We start from the raw sequence: 17,788 nt of genomic DNA, 5'->3' as shown, positions 1-17,788 counted from the left end.
ACAAGAGACAAATTTGATAGTCGAAGTAGACAGTGTGGTTTCATAGGGTACTCGTATGGAAAAAAGGGGTGGTGTCTATATGATTTGGACAAGAAGGACTTCTTTGTATTCAAAGATGTGTTTTCTGAACGAACTTTTCCTTTTGCTGACACACCTACTCTAGAAGCAAGTGAACATCGACAGTTGAACCTGTCGATGTTGATTAAAAGATATTTTGGTTCTAGTATTGAGGGGGCAACGAATCAGAAGGCAGAGGCGGATTTAACTGAGTCAACTAGTCCAAAATATGAGACTAATTTGAATATAAGAGATAATGAGGAAAAGTTGGGCAAGGGTAAACGACGAAGAGAGCTTTCAGTTAGATTTCGTGATTATGTAACTAATGCAACCCGGAAATTGAGTCCACCTGCATCCACTTTACTCGTACCACGACATCCTTCAGGTAGTCATCATCCCATAACTAATTATGTGAATTGTGATAAAAAAAAATATATGACGTAAATATTTTCTCGTAGCCTTGACAGTGAGCGAGAATCTACGCAAGCTCTAGTGCAACACGCGGACAGATCCCCATGAGGGTAAAACCTTCCGTTTTTTATTTGCAGATGGAAACCGTTAATATCAATGTTAAAGATTTCGGTCCAAAATTCATTTTTTGTTAATTTAGCATTGGTTTAAAACATCGATGTTTCTAGAAATCGAAGAATGTAATAACAATCATTAAGGTCTAAGCTATATCGATGTCTAGAGGAAGATTTCAAGACCCTATAGCGACTACAACACCATGCTTTATTTGTTTGTTTTTAGAACCATAAACCAATATTATTTATAAACCATGGTTTATTTGTTAGTTTAATGTCTTACTTTTCTTTAAACAAGTACCTAATCTCTTGAGCACTCATTGAGCTTCACATCTGGTGTTTGACAGGTGAAAGGATTGTATGGTAATTGTCAAAATAACTTCGACAGTGACGATAATACTTAAACTAGAATTGCAATTTTGTTCCTTTTGTCCTCTGCGTACATAAGGGTAGTTTTCTTTTAATGGTTTAGCCATCTTATTAAAAACATTTAGAGTTCTAGGAAGCAACCTTGGTCATAGAGTCAATTGTGTTCCTCATATCCCAGTGTTTAACCCTTCTTCACAAACTTTTCGTCCCTCTGAATCTTAAGAACTCCTTAAATTTCTTTGGTTTATAAATACCTCAAGAACTTCCATCTTAAATTCGACGTTCCTAAATATTCTGCTTAGTTGCCTATAACAAGCAGAGCGACTCATCCAAGGTTTTATCCCTTTTAGTTCAATTTGCATTTGTATTAGATATTATGAAATTTCCTCTCTCTCTCTCTGTAACTGACTCTTGTAAAGCGGTTTTTGTCTCCCTTACCGGCGAAGGAGCCCTTCCTTCGCCTGAATCCCCTTCCTCTCTTTGAGAAGTAACTCCATTATCTAGAAAAACAAAGAAACCAAATCAATCAAATTCAAAGCATCGTTGGAAGAATGTAGTATCATCGATGTAGATGAATACAGGGATGATACAAGTTTATCTGACCCAATATTCGTAAAGCATACAACACCGATTCTTGATGATATTAATTTGATGAATGAACAGTCTCGAAGGAGATCGGTTATGGTACTTTTAGTCTTAGTTATATTTTTGTTTACCTTTAGGGTCTTTTCATTCCTGATGTTAAGGATCCTTTCATCTTTCGACCTTTAGGGTCATTTCATCGAGTCTGTGTCTAGTTAATTTCTCCCTTCATGAGGCACTTTAGAGTTGAAGGTATGTAACTCTCATGTAGTTCTCAGAGAAATAAGAATTACCATCCATGTAACATTGTGATTGTATCACTTATGAATGAAAAATTGTTTCGTTTGGTTAAAATATTTTGCATTAGACCGAGTAAAGGAAAACATTTGTTATCATTTCTTGATGATGGAGAAATCCAAGTTTTCCCATGTATTCTAAAAACAAGTCACGTTGAAGACTTCCAGTCTTCCTTCCTAAGACGACTTTCAAAATTGTCTGAGAGGTCTCGTACCTCTCCATTCGCGATTTTTGAAAGAACATATTCCTGTGTACGCATCCATTTTAAGCAATCACTTCCGAAGAAAATATTTTATGATTGCACACAAGAGGCTCGTTACAGCGACCACTTCCCAAATAGTCATGTCTTGTTTTTTATCCTCAATATCCATGTAGCTATCAACACTAGAATTGGGGTTTCATTTTCTTTGTTTCGAATAAGAGAATTACTCTCCTTTTTCAATGAAGGAAGCTACTTTCCTTCAACTCCTTCTCAAGGATCAAACGAAAGTTAGAAAACATTTTTTATGTTCCATTTGAAACTACACTAAAAAAAACAAAAAACTTGTTCTCAACATTATCCAATGAAAACTGTCTCTTGTTGGATAATGCAATTCTAAGATCTCGTTTCTTCGAGGTTAAGTGGACCACGGGGTTGCCTTTAACCCTGTTTTCTTGTGAGTGAACTTTTTTACTGATCTTACCCTCATGACTCTTGTTTTATGGATCAAAATTTATGTGTAGTTCTATCCTTTAGCCTCGAGATCTAAAACTCTTTTGTATATTTCGTTCCATATAACTATTTAGACATGTAGACCTCTGTCATAGATCTACCCGTATTGTCCCAGATCTACCAGTATCGTCGCAACAAGTGTCTTGATCTAAGTAGGGATTTTGCTCAAAATTCTTGTAGGGACTCGTTTACGTTTTAATCAACGTGCGTTGATGTGAACTCATGCATAACCATCCACGACATTTAAAGGTAAATAAATAAATGTGCCTAAGAAATTAAAGGATCCTAGTATGGTACTTAACCTGAATAAGATCTGATCTTCTTTAGGATTCTTCTTGTTTCGTCGTTGTTCGCCTAGATCTTCATCCAACCTCCATTAAATCTTTAGTCAGACCAAGATCTCATCCTTGAGCTCTTCAATAGACACACCTTAACTCTAATTACAAGACTCGAGGTACAAACTTGAAATTAAAATTACAACACGACACACATCCGTACTCAAAACAAGAAGAAATTACAGAAGATACTCATCCATGCTCAAAACAAATATATAAACTTTTATGTCCATACTAATTTTCTTATCGAGAAAAATACACATATAACCGCACAATATGCCATTCATAATATTAAAGTATGCATGTTACTTTAGATTCATCTATAAGATCTAGAACTGTGGTTCGCAACAGTCCCCGAATCTGCAGACCTATAGCTTTTCGAGGGATACTGTTGACATCTCTATATCAAACGGAACCTACGTCAGTTTCTGTCAAAATCTGACAAAAGGCGCGTTTCGATTTTATACGTTATAATTTCCAACATCAATCTTATGAAAAACTTTATGATCGGGCCAATTTCGAGAAAAACATCTTTATATGAAACGAGAGAAAATTTTGAAGAGAATGGAGAAAAACTCACCAAGATCAAGGCCCGAGTAATCTCGACCCCCAGTTCCTACTCTGAATGCCTTGAAACATGACTTGGTCATGAGATACTCACGATCTTGGCCCTAAGACATGTCTTGGGCCCAGGGGTTCAGATGCTACTCAACCCAAGTTGCCTCAGTTCGCCTAGGACGCATCCTGGGGGAGAAGACCGAGTCCCTCTCGAACTCTAAGTCCGAGCAGGCACCTCGAATTCAAAGTCCGAGCCCATCTCAGACTTTGGTGGTACGCGTCCTCAAACTTGTTCAGCTTTTGTTCTGGGAACTTTCGAAAATATTTTAATTTTCAAATTTTTCTCCAAATCTTGCAAATATAATTTTATTTATTTCTGTTGAAAGTGACTGGAATATGGATTGATATCGAACCCGGTTTACGACCCGCTGACCCACTTACAAGGCAATGATAATTGCCTACCCAGATCGAAGGTCTCGGAGCAATATTTTGGACCCGTTAGCGGAGCTAATTACTGAGTCATGGATGGTATGCGAAGCAGGGCTATGAGGCAGAGCTGGACTCCGAGACAGAGCTGGTATGCGGAAGCGGGGCTTATGTCGGTTATTAGTGTTAACGTATCCATGTGTATTTCAGATTTAGAAAGAGAGAGTCGGTGAGGCGGTAGGATTAGGGTTTTAGTGGCTATATAAACTAAAACCCTAGGAGATATCAGTAGTCTAATCTCACGAATCTCTGGTGTAACTTGTTTGTTTATCATAGTGGAAATCATCGCGTCGTTGTCGCTGTGGAGTAGGTCTCACCAACCGAACCACATAAATCCCTGTGTTTTGTTCTTGATTATTCTTTATTTCCTGTTGTTTTTCTTGGATTACTTATGTTTGTCATAGATCGATTGTCATAACAATTTCCAAACCTTCATAAAATCATTTGAAAAAACCAGTTTTAATCATCAATTTTCAAAAATAATTTGAAGGGAGATTCTGACCTTGACCCTCACTATTATATCAATATCAGGACTATACCCTCGTTTTCTATAAACTTTTGATTTACACCCCCACCTGGATGGAAAACAAAAACAACGTCGTTAAGTTTGAAGTGTGCGAATAATACATACGAATTTGGATAAAATTACCCTTCTCTATATTAATATATCCAACTCAAGTCCATAATCTTCATCATCATCTTCTTCTTCCTCTTCACCATCAATCACCTTTATCATCACCACCACTTCACCTTCACCACCGTCAACCCATTACTAGTTACCCATCACCATCCATCTCGTTCTTATGATTATAACTGGAAGAAAAAAATTACATTTTTGTAATCATAAAAGCTATTCATTACTTTCTCACTCTACCTTTCCTCTTCACAATTACAAGAAGAGCTAGACTTCCTAAATACAGCTAATTAGGAAGAGGGGAGGAATTCCATAGATAATTGCAATAGAAAGAGCTTTTAGATCTCCTTCAAAGAAAAATGAAAATAGTTCTAATGCTCGATGAAGAGAAGAACGTGGACAAGAAGAACAAAAGGAAAAGGTGAGATTTTATGTTCTTTTCATCTTTTCAATTCATTTTACTAATTGTGTTTTCTAGCATTTGGTTAATTATTTAATTTCTTTATTAATGTAATCTAATCTAAAGCTTGGCTATTAACAGAAGAGAGAGAAGTGAAGATGGATTTTCAGAAAAAACATCAAACCCTGTAGAAATCAGTGATACAACATCAATCTAAAGAAAAAACACCAACGAACACCATTCCAACTGCAATGGATGACGTTGGTGGAGGTGATGATGATAAAGATGGTGGTGATGATGATGACGATAATATGGTGATGATGATGACGATAATATGGTGATGACAATGAAGATGATGGTTGTGATAATGGTTTGTGAAGATAGAGATTATGGCGATTGTGTATGTCGAAAAAGATGGTGGTTTATGATGGTATATCGAATTTAACATCAAGAATGAAGAAGCTGTATAAATTTGTTCAATGGCTTAAAATACAGAGGACCTACTCTGTGATTATAACTTGAAAAATATGGCCGCCTCTGACTCCTTTTTCAAATATAGAGGAATATCTGATTATTTTTTTCTTCCATTTAATTAATCTATTTTGGATCGATCACTTTTTTTTTGAATGAATGTGGCTCCTAATTTAAGTGAAAGTGATGAAATTAAACCTTATGGCCATAAAGAGATTGATGGTGATGGGTTAACTACTAATGGGATGATGGTGGTGAAGGTGGAGTGGGGGTGGTGGTGGTGGTGGTGGAGGTGATTGATGGTGAAGAGGAAGAAGATGATGAAAAAGATGATGATGGACTTGAGTTGGAGATGTTTATGTAGAGAAGGGTAATTTTGTCCAAATTCGCATGTGTTATTCGCACAAACTGCATTTTTTGTTTTTCATCCAGGTGGGGGTGTAAATCAAAAGTTTTAAAAAAACGGGAGTGTAGTCCTAATATTGATATAATAGAGGGGGTCAAGGTCAAAATCTCCCTAATTATCTTAAAACAAATATGAAGCTGGGTCAAATTTCCAATTGAAATTCTTTCGGTAACTTTTTAAACAAACCAATTTTGTTAAGATATATGTCCAAAACTAGCCATAATTAGCTCGGGCAAGAGGCTCTAATGGCACTGTTGGGTTATAGTGTCTCCTAATTTTCTAAGCGGAATCTCGGACGCATATACGTCTAACATTAGGTTGTCGGGGTCCTATGTCAAAACTTATAATGAACTAGTAGTTAAGAGAATTACCTTAGTTCGCTTTCCTCGGACCAACTTGATTGCCTTTCCCCAAAGATCGAAAACTTCACTTGTGCAACTCCTCTACTTGAGACACCCAAGCAATCGACTTGATCTTCCGCTATTTACGTTACCAAAAAAAACAAATCTGATGAGAACTCCTTTAGTCTAAGTAGGTAGCTAGGCATTATTCTCTTTTTCTATCTTCTGTTTGATGTACCCAGAAAAAATAATCTGCCGGAATTCTCCACATACTTATCTTTTAAGACCTTTAATAAAGGTCATCGCTTTGGGGAAAGCTAAATAGTTTCCGGGGTGTGAAGACTTGGTAAAAAATTGGTCAATTTTGTTTGACAATTTTATTTTGTAAGTTGTTAGAGAGAAAAATAGAAAAAACCCTCACCTCACCTCTCTCTCTCTCTCTCTCTCCACATCTTCTCTCTCCCTACCATTCTCTCTCTCTCTTCTCCGATTAGGTCGCCGGCCGGAAAATTTTCCGGCCGGCGACCATGAAAAAAAAAAAATTCACTCACTCTCTCCGGTCTGTTGAGAAGAGTGAACTTTTTTTTAATGGTCGCCGGCCGGTGAGGTGGGGTGGAGGGTTATTTTTATTTTGAACCATATTCCCCATAAAATATGTTTCCCCGGAAACTTTTCAAAATTTTGCATATTCCCTTTAAAATTTTACACCCCGGAAACTATTTAGCTTTCCCCAAAGCGCTGGTCTTAATAAAAACTTCCAAAGCAGTCTATTCGAAATTGGATTCCTAAAAGGAGTTGAAAACATAAATAAATGATAAATCTTTATTAGAATTGTAACCGATTGGAATTCCTCAAAAGGGAGGAATCCCACTCACTTAAGGGTGCGACCTAGTATCCCATTCCCAATGGGATTACTCGACCATCCAACCCTTGTGGCCGGCCTCATTGGGTCGGCCTGAGGCTTGGCCCGCGCTGTGCGCCCGACCATTCCTTTGGCCAGGTCGCTTGGACATCTCTTAGGCATGGATCCAATCCTTGAATCTATACTATTTCCTCTAATCACTCCTTTTAATCCGGTCAACACTCTTTTGTCTAGCCCATTCTAGATCCGGTCATTGTTAGCCACGAGTCATCCGAGCGAGTCGTAGATCGTAGTTGATTTTTTCCTTCTAGCTTTGATTATAAACTCACCCCTACTTTTGTTGAAGAAAAAATTGGAACATGCCCTCTTTTACTCTAATTGTATGAAACAATGTCGTTTCTTTTTCCCTAATAAAATAGATGTTTCTACTCTAGTTTTCAATATGCAGACATCTTTCTGTCCTTCAGCTCAAGAGCAATAAGAGCAAGTAGTTCCTTTAGTAAATTATAAAGCAGGTGCTAGTGGGAGATTTACCTGCTCAATGAAATAGAAAAGCAACTCTTTCTGTGAAGATACCTATTAACTGCTTCAACCAACCACTAGTCACTACTGCCTCTTACTAAAGCACAATAACCTGCTGCAGTCTGAGTCCATGGCAACATCAATATTCACAAGAGACTACCCCTTACTCAGGAGGAACCCACTGCACCCCTTATTCATGTTTCTCAACCTGCTGAATTCATTCTTAGCCAAAAGATAGACTCCACTAGGAGAAAAGAGATGTAATAAACATCCACAATTTATGTGAACATGAGACTCCAGTCCACTCATTGATGTGGCTCTTCTTGACTCATATTATTCAAGTTTCGTCACCTTATGTACGAGCAAGAGTTTAAAATATTGTTAAGAAAACAAAACTGGATCTGATGAAAGACAAGAGTTTGAAATACCTACTATGCGGCCATATCTTTGTGTTTCTGCTCTTTAGCTTTCCCCTCACTTCAAGAACAATTTTGTCTTTCACCAGCCAGTGAACTTCGCAAATGTACTTGCAGGTAAACGTATACAAATGAGATGCATATGAAATATGAACCAGAAGTTCAGGTTAAAGTTCCAAATTTTGACCAATCAAAATATAAAGCTCTGGTGTGAAAAGGCAATGTTCCGTTGTCTTCAAATCTACATGCTGAGTTTAGTCAAAATTCTTTTGGTCTTTTTTTCGTACTATGCAAAGAGCTTATTGAGACGTCTTCTGTGTTTTTAATGGGTCTTCCAGCCATTATGTGCATAATATGCATGTCAACAGCATACTAATTTTTCAGATGGTTGTTACATAGAAACATTTGATTGAAAATTACACTAACTATAGATGTATTAAGAGAGAGAGAGAAAGAGAGAGAGAGAGCAACAGCACTAGCTATGGGAAGGCAAAGTCGATTGGGTCTTAAAGCATACAAAAATTGGCTTGAGAAGTGAGCAGCCTGCTCACTATGATTGCGTTTGGAGCTGCCCAAATTAACATTTTGAATTTGACTAAGTTTCTCTCAACAATGAATGCCTTGTCAAGGAGATAAATTTCAAAAGTTTTCGGTCGAAAAGACCAAAATATTTCCATGTCCCTTCTGAAATTTCCACCTATACAAAAACTTCGTTCCTTGCTTCAGTCAATCATAGAACAAAAAAATATCGAATATCTTCTACTAAAGCAATTCCCATTGTACTGATTTTTCCTTATAGTTTAGATTATAAACTCAAACCCCTAGTTTTGTTGAAGAAGAGAATGGAACATATCCTTTTGTACTCTAGTATTGTGAAACAAGATGTTTCTTTTTCCTCAAAAATAGCATCCCAAAATGCTCTTTGGTAACGCAATAGGCAAAAGTTATACGAACCTAGCTTTTGCTTTGTTGCAAAAAAGGGCTTTTCAAGCTTGAATAGTCTCCGCCTCATTTTAACCAAACGCAAATATATTCAAATAGGCACTTATATAAGCCAACTCAAACGAGGCCTTAATCCACTACAAAATACATTTTATTAAGTATTTTCCAAGCAGAATGAATTCTTGATAACACACACGTTATCAGAATTTTGTATTTGAGGCAATTATCTTAAATTTTTCTTCTATTCTTAATTGGTGTTTTATTTACTAGACGCCACAACCAGGAGTCTGAGGAAGACCTGATCTTTGTTAGTGAACATGAGGCTGCAGTCGTTTTGACTCAAACTGTTTGACCAATCAAAATTCTTTGTTTTTTTGTTTCCTCTCTGAAAAACGTATGCAGACATCTTTCGAGTTTCTAACCACCCTTTCAGCAATGTGCATAATGTATTAATATGCGTGTTAATAACATTCATATTTTTTCAGTCGTATTTCCATGGAATTTCTACGTAAGATATTTCACTAGAACCATGCGAAATACAAAGGTACTGTGTGTGTGTGTGAGTGCGCGCGCGCGTATGTGTGGGTGCGTGTGCGCGCGCGCGTATGTGTGGGTGCGTGTGCGCGCCAGCAGGTGTGTGAAAAAGAGAGCAACATATTACCTGGAGTTGGTGTGGGAAGGCAAATTCCATCATATTGTTCATCCGTGCAAGCTTTAGTGCAATATACGGACAGATTGGTATGCCAGTAAAACCTCCTTTTTACTTTGAAGAAGTAAGCATCACACGAGATATCCGTAAAATTTATCAGGAAACAACTTAAGTATCAGCTCAAGAGAATTACGAGCAAGTTGTTCCTCAAGCAAAAGCAGGTGGTTGTGGGAGATTTACCTGCTCAATGAAAGCACACAAGCAACTCATCTGGTAGTTCAAGATCACCAGACTGAGCAGCCGTCGTCATGGAAACTTTGTAAAGATTATCCTTCTTTGACATACCAATAGTTCAACCGACCAGCCATCTTACAGTTAGCAGCTCATGTCTTTTTTTGCAAGAGTAAGAGGGTTACCCATATATAAGACAATAAAACAAAAACCATTGCTTTTAACTCAAACTGAGAAAACCAACACCAATATCTAAAACAATCTGTAACAGATAGCTAATAACCTGGATTCAAGTTGGGCTCCATATGAAGCCGCCAGTTTAAATATCAAAAGAAAAGTGATGATGCAGTTTGCACTGCCAAAATGCACTCAACGTTTCCAAAGATAACCAGGTATATATATATATATATTTATTCATGGGTTTTATAACTTAGTATTGACCAGAATAATCGATTACCTGACCGGCAAATGGAGTACCAAGTTCACTCGATTGACAAATGAACACGACCACTAAATTTCATGGGATAGCAGAGGCACATCTCTCGATCATTCCCTATGGCCCTGTATACATATATATATATATATATATATATATATATATATATATATATATATTCATGGGTTTTGTAACTTAGCATTGACCAGAATAACCGATTCCCTGAGAGAGAAATGGAGTACCAAGTTCACCCAATTGACAAATAAACACGACCACTAAATTTCATGGGATAGCAGCGTAGCAGAGGCACCTCTCTCGATCGGCCCCTACAGAAAGCATACAAATAGTAGTATTAACGATACAACATTAGATGCCTTCTTCGTTAACATCAGGATAACTGATTATGGTCTCTTCTGTTGAAGAAAAGCAGAGAACCATAACCACTTCTAATCCCACAACTTGATTTTACCACAAGGAAGAAAATAAATACTTCATGCACAATGACATAAAACTAACAAATTCAGCACTTACCCAGACCAACACAGGAGTCGGGTTTTCAAATACATCTTCCTCCAAATTACGCAATTAAGTTGAGAAATAAATAGGATCAGTCAAAACAGAGAAAGAAACATTAAGTGCTATCAATGTTGCTAAGTACAAACTGCTGCCAGCACCAACAGAAAATACTTTGAGCTCAAATGCCAAGTACTTTATGAACTGCAATGATAATAAATATAGACACTGGCCTACTTTACAGAAACTGCAATGCAATAACTTTTAACTTCTCATATACAGTTTACAAGGAAGAAGCAAAGCTATCTTGTAGATCTATCACCAGGGAAGAAAGCACACCATTTCGGCGACCCAAACCTGTTGAAATACATGAAATGGAATTTTTAACCTGTTGAAGACAACACAGTTCGCTCTCAGAATGTGTACAACACACTAACGACAAAACTTCCTCAGCTCAATGGTATTAGCACGAGTTGATGTTGACGTATTGGGGATAACCTTGTCCACTTCAATTGCCAATAAGAAACAAACAAAAAACAAGAAAAGACTATTAAAAAACTAAGTACGACGAACTTTCGGCTTCTTAGTCAGACAAATTATTCACATCCAACTAAATATACTTCACACCAGGCTTGACGTTAGCCAAAAAGTAGCAGGCAAATTATTCAAATGCTTTTCCATCCTTTTCCATAACCACCAGGCCCTCCAGGGAGGTTCCTTATTAGCACTGCAGATTACAAACTAAAGAAGAATTGGAAGCAGCCATAATCTTCTTGAGCTCAAGCTTGACAGCCAAAATTAACCCTATCTCAACCCCTTGCATTTGATGAACAGGAACATACTCAAAAGACTCAGATCCACTAGCAGCAACTACGACTTCACACTACTACGTCTTACTAAAGCATAATAACCTACTGCAACCGAGTCCATGTCACTATCAATATTCACGGTAGACTACCCTTCCTCTGGAGGAAACAACTGCACCCCTTCCTCGTGTTTCTCAACCTGCTAAAACAGTTCTTAGCCAAAAAATAGGCTCGAGTGGGAGAAACGAGAAGTATTAACTAATAACTCTACAATTTATGTGAACAGGAGACTCCAATCCACGCTTTGATGTGGCTCTTCTTGACCCAAATTATTAATGTTTTGTCACCTTATGTTCGAGCAAGAGTTTGAAATATTGTTAACAAAAGAAAACTGAATGCGGTGAAAGACGAGAGTTAGAAATACCTACTGCCATATCTTTGAGTTTCTGCTCTTTAGTTTTCACCTCACTTTAAGCAATAATTATGTCTCTCACCAGCTGTGAACTTTGCAAGTGTACTTGCAGATAAACGTAAACAAATACGAACCAGGAAATCACATTAATGTTCCAAATTTTGACTAATCAGAATATAACCTCTGGTATGAAAAGGCAGTGTTCCATTGTCTTCAAACCCACATGCTGAGCTTAGTCAAAATTTTCTTAGTCTACTTTTTTGTACTGTGCAAAGAGCTTATTCAGACATATTGTCTCTAACCGACTTTACAGCTATTATGTGCATAATGTGCATGTCAATAGCACTCGTATTCTTTTCAGATGGTTGCTTTATAGACACATGAGACTGAAAATCATACTAACTTCAAATGTATTGAGAGAGAGAGAGAGAGCAACAAATTACCTGCAGTAGGTATGGGAAGGCAAAGTCGATCGGGGTCTTGAAGCATAAAAAAGCAATGGTCTGAGAGGTGAGCCTCTGTTATTAGTTGCGTTTAGAGCTGCCAAAAGCTAATGCAAATAAGTTCCCAACATTGTGTTTGAATATCTCGAGGTGCAAAGTCTCTCGTAATGTCCCCCAAATAAGCAAAACTAAATCTTCATTACATGATATAATTCAAGGAACTTCACTTTTTGAAAGAACAAATTTGCAATGTACAATGTAAAGAGTTTTAATTTCATCAACAAGCATTAAATTCACAGTCGATGTTGAGGTTGTATAAGCTACAGGTCGTGGTTGACCTTTTTTTGAAATGCATCATGCCATCAAGACAAATCAATACCAAGTCCGTCAATAATATCAGTCTGCAACTAAGCTTAAGAAAATTTTAACTTTTATGGGCCCAAAATCAGAAAATATCTGTGCTTAAATTAAGATTAAACAAGCAACCCCAGGATCTATATAATCTAACATTTCTTGAGTCGCTAGCCTCACATAAAAACCTATCATGAAAAGAGTGATGGATGGCACACCTCATTATAGAACAAGCATTTTTGAACATCACGTAAACAACGATTTGTAGTCATTACAACAAAGTATAGCTTTATTAGTTGGGAATAGATCTCACATTAACCCACATTACTTTACTTGTTGCGATATGCGCATCCGCTTGTCAAATTGCAAAACGACATCGCCACATATATGTAAGCTCTAAGATAAAAATAATAAGAATCATGATCCTGAAAAGAGTCTACTTAACTTGGTTGTATGAACTGCAAAAAGATTGAAACTCACACTAAGAGTTCAAATTATTCCGAACACAGGAAAGATCAATTTAGTATCTCCACAGATGATAGATCACAGGTGAAAGTGTATCGCCACAAAGATAAACACTGCCAGCCATTATTTATACTTTAGTATGTAGTCTGTACGATCTATCATAGATGATAGATCACAAGTGAAAGTGTATCGCCACAAAGATAAACCAACAGCCAGCCATCATTTATACTTAAGTATGTAGTCTGTACCATCAACCAACTCCATCTCAAAAGACCAAACAATGTAAACCATCTAGAAACTATTGTCTGTATTGAACCAATGCCTAACTTTAATCTCGAGTAAACCCCACACTTGTTGATAAAATGATGTGATGTCAGAAGAAACTAAAATCACAAAATTGTATATTGAAAGCCAAAATGTAAGAAAATAATTAAATAATGGGAGTTTAACATATAGGCAAGTCTGTATATGCACCACTAGAAATCAACACCACAACCAGATCAAAGTATCTCCATTGGCAAACTGGAAACGATTTCACATCCATCATTTAGCCCTCATTAGCCCACATTACTTGGTACCCTACTGTGCTGTTTAAATTTAATATTCGATTTGAGAAACTACATCACAGCATGTCAGTGACCACCAATTTTCGGAAAAACCAACTCATCATGGTTGAAGATGTTGTCTAATGCCATATAAAAAGACTTACACTAAGTTTTACAAAAATAGGAAAAATCAAAAAAATAAAACCTCCATACATCATAGGTGAAAGTGTATCACCATGAACACATCAACCGCCAGCCATTATTTGTACTTCAGTCTGTAATCCGTACCAACTACCAACTTAATCTCCCAATCTTGAAAGTCGAAAAAATACAAATTTCTTGGCGTCACACCTTGATGTATGAAAATTACATTACTATTACAAATTATTTGTACTTTAGTCTGTAATCCGTACCAACTGTCAACCGTTGACTGTAATAAACCAATGCCTAACCTTAACTCGAATAAAACCCACAATTGCTGGCTAAAAGGCGTGATGTCAGAAGAAACTTACATAGCAAAATTTTATTTAAAATAAAATAAAATAATAACAGTTTAACATATGCGCAAGTCTCCATATGCAACACTAGATCAACGTCACAACCAATTCCAATTATTTCCTTAAGCAAATTGGAATCGATCCCGCTCGCATCATTTATCCCCCATTAGCCCACAACTTTGTAGCCTACTGTGATGTGTGAATTGACTTTCAATTTTGACAAACTGCATCACAGCATGTTAGTGACTACAAATTTAGACTATTATAAGTCATATTTTTTAAAAGAAATCCACACATCATGGTTGCAGACCTTGTCCAATGCCATATGAAAAGACTTGCACTAAACTTTAGATAAACTTTAAATAAGCATCTTCAGACATCACATGTATAACCAACCAATGTAAACCAACTGCCAAGCATTGTCTGTACTTTGTAATAAACAATTTCCCAACCTTAATTTCGAATAAACCCACAGTTGGTGGTTAAAAGATGTGATGTCAGAAGAGACTTACTAAAATCAAAAAGTTTTCTTTTGAAGAGAAAAAAATAATAATAAGAGTTAAAACATATGGGCAAGTCTCCATATGCAACACTAGATCACCGTTGCAACCAATTCAAAGTATTTCCTTGACCAAATTGGATTCGATCCCACTCGCATTCGCATCATTTGTCTCCCCATTAACCCACAACTTTGTAGCCTACTGTGATGTGTGAATTGACTTTTGGAAAGAACCCCACTCATCATGATTGCAGACGTTGTCCAATGACATATGAAAAGACTTGCACTAAACTTAAGATAAATATAATATAAGAACACAAAATAAAACAAGCATCTCCATACATCATAGATGAAAGTGTATCCCACAAGTAAATCAACTGCCGGCCATTATCTGTGTTTTGGTCCTTAGTCTGTACCAACTGCTCACTCAATCTCTAAAGTCGAAAAAAACCCATTTCTCGGGTGTCACGCCTTGATGTATGAAAATACTTATAAAAATTGCGTAACTATTACAAATTATCTCTTCCCATATAAAACTATTACAAAATATTATTGGAAAAGAAATAAGCATCTTCAGACATCACATGTATAACCAACCAATGTAAACCAACTGCCAAACATTGTCTGTATTATGTAATAAACCAATGCCCCACCCTTAATTTCGAATAAACCCACAATTGGTGGCTAAAAGACGTGATGTCAGAAGAAACTTACTAAAATCACCAAGTTTTATTTTGAAGAGAAAAAAATAATAAGAGTTAAACATATGACCAAGTCTCCATATGCAACACTAGATCAAGGTCACAACCAATTCAAAGTATTTCCTTGACCAAATTGGAATCAATCCTACTCGCATCATTTATCCCCCACTAGCCCACAACTTTGTAGCCTACTGTGATATCTGATTTGACTTTTCAATTTGAAAAACTACATCGCAGCATGTCAGTCACTACAAATTTAGACTATTATATGTCATATTTTTGGAAAGAACCCCACTCGTCATGGTTGCAAACTTTGTCCAATGACATATGAAAAGACTTGCACTAAACTTAAAAAAAATATGATACAAGAACAGGAATAAAACAAGCATCTCCATACATCATACATAGTCCGTACCATCTGCCCACTCAATCTCGAAAGTACCCACATTTCTTGGCTGTCACACCTTGATGTATGAAAATACTTGTAAAAATTACATAACTATTAAAAATAATTTCATGCCATATAAAACTATCACATAAAATATTATTGGAAAAGAAATAAACATCTTCAGACATCACATGTATAACCAAACAATGTAAACCAACAACCAACCATTGACTGTAATAAACCAATGCCTAACCTTAATCTCTAATAAAACCCACAATTGCTGGTATAAAAATGCAATGTCAGAAGAAACTTTCTAAAATCACGTTTTTTTTTTTTTTGAAATGAAGGGGTAAGTCTCCACATGCAACACTAGAAATCAACGTCGCAACCAATTCAAAGTATTTGTTTAAGCAAACTGGCATAGAAGTCACTGCCATAATTAGCCCACATTACGTTTACCCTGCTGTGATGTGTGATTTTCAACTTGGAAGTCTACATCACAACATGCTAGTGAGCACCGATATAGATTATTACAAATCGTATTCCCCAAAACAAAACCCACTCATCACGGTGGTAGATGTTCTCTAATGCCAAATGAAGAGACTTACACTAAACGTTAAATAATGACTTACGGTAATCTTTATTTCCAAATAGTACCCACAAGGCCACAATCACTTGATTCCGTACCACGATGTTTTACCGTACATTTCTAGGTGACTTGCACTATTGTGGTAACATGTAACCACCAATATCATTATCATTATCAACATAATAAACAAAATAATGACACAAAAGTGAAATCATGTTATCGGAAGCCAACATCAAACTTTACTAGAGACAAATCCATTTATTGATGCCAATATGAAGTATTCCTGACTGATGTTTTGAATGCAGCATAACTTGTAAAAGTCAGTGGGGAAAACCTTAACCCAGATGCTATCTAATCGGCTACTTCAAGTTTAATTGAATGAAATAAGGATAGTACTTACATCAAAATAACTGCATGAATCATTTCTAGAATGAATCCAATGTGATTCCTATATTCATTCTAGAAACGCCATGGCATCAGAAGTATGAACTAAACAGGCACTGATTAAGGATCGCAAGATCAGATCCGACCAAAAAGATCTATATCAAAACCAGTGAGGGCAAAAAATATACTTACAAAGAAATAAAAGATCTTGATGCAAAGTAAAACATAGATTATGGATCTTTGGTTTGAACCTTAAAGGAATTAGGGTTTCCTAATGTCGAGATTTAGAGATCACCTTAACCACCGACACCTTTCTAAGAAGAATATCGTTCTGGATCGAGAAGGAAGGGGAGAGAAAGAGCATAAACATTCATAATCGAATCTGCCATCGATGTTTTTACGAGCAAGATCATCGTTCTTGAGAGGGAGTGAAGAATAGAAAATAAGCAAATGCATTACTATCACCTCTAAAGTATTCATTCTTGAACTCTCCCGATATCTACTGTTCCATCTTGCTCCGCCATTAGGGTTTCATCAGGGCCGGTCCTGACATTTCGGAGGCCCGAAGCAAGTTTAAAGAATGTGGCCCCAATTTATTTCGCAATAAAAAAAATATATCGAGTGTAAAACCGGCTCAAATTCGAAGAGTCGGTTTTTAGTTGAACTTTCAATTCAGTGGTTCAACGAGATTCATAAGAAAAAAAAAGTTAAGGCAGAATTGTTGTGATAATGGAGGTTTGATAGTGATTTATAAGAAACTAGACAAAGACGAAAAAAACGAGTCAAACCAATTGTCTAATTTTATGTAAGAATTGATTGTGCTCATAATGCAACTTTCTATATTTGTAGGCTTGTAGCAATTGCTGTGTCATATTAAACTAATGCTATATAAATTTGAGTTTTTAAGTTTACATAAGAAAATAGTTTATGTATTGTTATATAATACTACTAATTGTTTTGAGTAT

The 17,788-nt window shown here is 36.5% G+C and overlaps 2 long non-coding RNA genes across 3 annotated transcripts; both read right to left on the bottom strand.

Annotated features, from left to right (window-relative positions):
- Positions 1 to 1,285: 1,285 nt before the first annotated feature.
- On the bottom strand, positions 1,286 to 2,912 carry LOC147557952 (uncharacterized). Its single transcript, XR_015234224.1, has 2 exons — positions 2,844 to 2,912; positions 1,286 to 1,450 (listed from the first exon to the last, which is right to left on the bottom strand). It is a non-coding gene; the product is annotated as an uncharacterized LOC147557952 (long non-coding RNA).
- A 163-nt stretch (positions 2,913 to 3,075) lies between these two features.
- LOC147557951 (uncharacterized) lies at positions 3,076 to 16,833 on the bottom strand. 2 transcript variants are annotated; one of them, XR_015234222.1, is made up of 6 exons: positions 12,405 to 16,833; positions 10,762 to 11,748; positions 9,576 to 10,556; positions 7,569 to 8,082; positions 6,203 to 6,311; positions 3,076 to 4,733 (listed from the first exon to the last, which is right to left on the bottom strand). It is a non-coding gene; the product is annotated as an uncharacterized LOC147557951 (long non-coding RNA). The 2 variants fall into 2 exon arrangements; XR_015234223.1 differs by lacking the exons at positions 3,076 to 4,733; positions 6,203 to 6,311; positions 7,569 to 8,082 and having other exon boundaries at positions 8,096 to 9,677; positions 9,804 to 10,556.
- Positions 16,834 to 17,788: the final 955 nt, after the last annotated feature.

This window comes from Eschscholzia californica, unplaced genomic scaffold, assembly GCF_041429995.1.
Source record: "Eschscholzia californica isolate CP2 unplaced genomic scaffold, dmEscCali1.0.p SCAF_2, whole genome shotgun sequence".
Classification (NCBI taxonomy): Eukaryota; Viridiplantae; Streptophyta; class Magnoliopsida; order Ranunculales; family Papaveraceae; genus Eschscholzia; species Eschscholzia californica.
The sequence above is the reverse complement of the archived record's forward strand: the minus strand, read 5'-3'. Positions and strand labels throughout refer to the sequence as shown.